The following is a 2,444-nucleotide window of genomic DNA, read 5'->3' as shown; positions in this document are numbered from 1 at the left end:
CTGCGGACGGAAGAGTCCCGGGTTCGATTCCCTGTCGGGGCACAGGGCCGGGTTGCGGGCTCGATCCCCAGTGTGGGGCGAGCAGGAGGCGGCCGATCCATGATTCTCTCTCCTCATTGACGTTTCTCTCCCCCTCTCCCTTCCTCTCTGAACTCAATAAAATAGATTTGAAAAGAAACAGTCAGTGGAGTTCTCGCCATTTAAGGGGAAAGGCGGCCCCAGGGCACAGCCACCTGAGCCCCGAGCGCTAGGCCGGCTTTGCCGACGAAGGGACAGGGCGTGGGGGACCTGCGTCAGGTGCCCCGTCTTCATCCGGGAACCGGGGGGCCCACAGCTTCCTGTGGCCCAACCCCAGCCCTCAGCCCCCACTGCCGACGCCCCGGGCCCCTCACTGGAGCGACATGGATCCTGGTGACCAGACACATGAGAGGATCTGTGTGCACGCGTGTGACCTGACCCCTAACACATTGTTCACGGTGAAGGATGACGCGGACGTGCGGGGTGAGGTGCGTCAGGAGGGCAGCCTGCCCCCGTTCTGTGCGCTTGCGTGGTCGTGCTTTCTGCGGACGGACGGACGGACGGATGGGCGGGCACTTCGACCTCCCCTGACGGTCGCCGCACCGCGTGGGGGGTTCTCTCCGGACCCGGAAGCCCAGGTGCGCTTCCGGCCGAGCTTTGTCCTCAGTGGTTTCCGTGTTTCCTTCCTCCCAGGGCCTCCCGTTCGCCCTGAATTAGAACCCAGTGCCCAGGGAGGACGGGGAATGCCGGGGACACGGGGTCTGTCGGGAAAGCTGTCAGACCTGGGCTGGGGAGGGGGTGTGGGGGGCACCCCGAGACCCAGGGGGGATGTGCCCTTTGTTTACTGCCTTGTTATCTCTCATACGTCCTCGTCCTCGTAGCGCGTCCCCTCCCCGGACATACGGAGGGAAAGGCAGGGCCCTGCTGCTCTGTTTGTGGGACAGCGACCTCCAGTCCAGTCCCCGGGCAGGTTGCTGTTTAGAGGGGAGAGTGAGCCTTTCAATAGGACGTTCCTGTAGGAAATGAGGCCTCCTCAGGGCCTCCTCCCGTGAGTGTGGGGGGGATGGGAGGGGGTCAGGGCACCGCTTGTCAGTCCCCTCTGCCTCCCTGGGTCGCCTGGGAGTGGCCCTCGCTCAGCACTGGCCGGCTTTGATCCTGCTGTCTCTCTGTTATCTCCGCGTCTGAAAGGCGTCCTGCCTTTGGGGTAAAGTCCGCATTCCTCACCAGGCTCCGGCCCCTGCGGCTGCCCCTGAACGGCCAGCCCTCCGCAGTCCTGGCTTCTCTTCCAAGTCCCTTTGTTTGGACCTGAGCCTCCCCGTCCCGGCCAAAGGGGAGGGGGGCTGCCTCTGCCCCTCCCCAGGCACCGCCGAGCTCACCGAGGGCCCCAGGCCAGGATCAGGCCTTTGTCTCATCCCCAACTTCAGGCCCACTGTCCCCCCCATCCCTGCCCCCCACTGGCATCCTTGCGCTTCCCTTTTCCTCTGTGACACCGAGGGCCGAGGGCGGACGCCCAGTCCTTTGCTCAGAGCAGGCCAGGGCGCTGGTCTCTGGGAAAACCTTAAATAAAACCCCAGGCTGCAGGCTGGGTTTTCCAGCGACTTCCAAACGTTCACCCCAACCTGCTCCTTTTGTTTTTATTTATTTATTTTAAACGGGTCCGTGGTCCAGGTTCAGAGGAGGGAGGATAACGCAGGGAAAGCTCGAACAAACGGGCATCGGCGTCTGGCCGGTCAGCAGCCTGACTGGCTTCTCTTCCAAGTCCCTTTGTTTGGACCTGAGCCTCCCCGTCCCGGCCAAAGGGGAGGGGGGCTGCCTCTGCCCCTCCCCAGGCACCGCCGAGCTCATCGAGGGCCCCAGGCCAGGATCAGGCCTTTGTCTCATCCCCAACTTCAGGCCCACTGTCCCCCCCATCCCTGCCCCCCACTGGCATCCTTGCGCTTCCCTTTTCCTCTGTGACACCGAGGGCCGAGGGCGGACGCCCAGTCCTTTGCTCAGAGCAGGCCAGGGCGCTGGTCTCTGGGAAAACCTTAAATAAAACCCCAGGCTGCAGGCTGGGTTTTCCAGCGACTTCCAAACGTTCACCCCAACCTGCTCCTTTTGTTTTTATTTATTTATTTTAAACGGGTCCGTGGTCCAGGTTCAGAGGAGGGAGGATAACGCAGGGAAAGCTCGAACAAACGCTGCCCTGCCCCCGGCCGGTCAGCAGCCTGACCCTCCGCTCCCTGCTCCCTCCTGCCCTGTCCCCGGCCGGCTGTGCTGCCTCCCCACGGGGCGAGCTCGGGCCTGTCTGTGGTCAGCTCCCCTCTGACCAGGAGCCCCCTCTTCCCAGAAGCGCCGTGTCCCCACGCCTGGCCGCCCTCCCTAGCCCCACGTGGGCACACACAGCTGCCCGGCCTCCCTAGCCCCACGCGGGCACACACACAGCT

Source organism: Myotis davidii, unplaced genomic scaffold, assembly GCF_000327345.1.
Source record: "Myotis davidii unplaced genomic scaffold, ASM32734v1 scaffold989, whole genome shotgun sequence".
NCBI classification, from domain to species: Eukaryota; Metazoa; Chordata; class Mammalia; order Chiroptera; family Vespertilionidae; genus Myotis; species Myotis davidii.
This window is presented reverse-complemented; position numbering follows the sequence as displayed.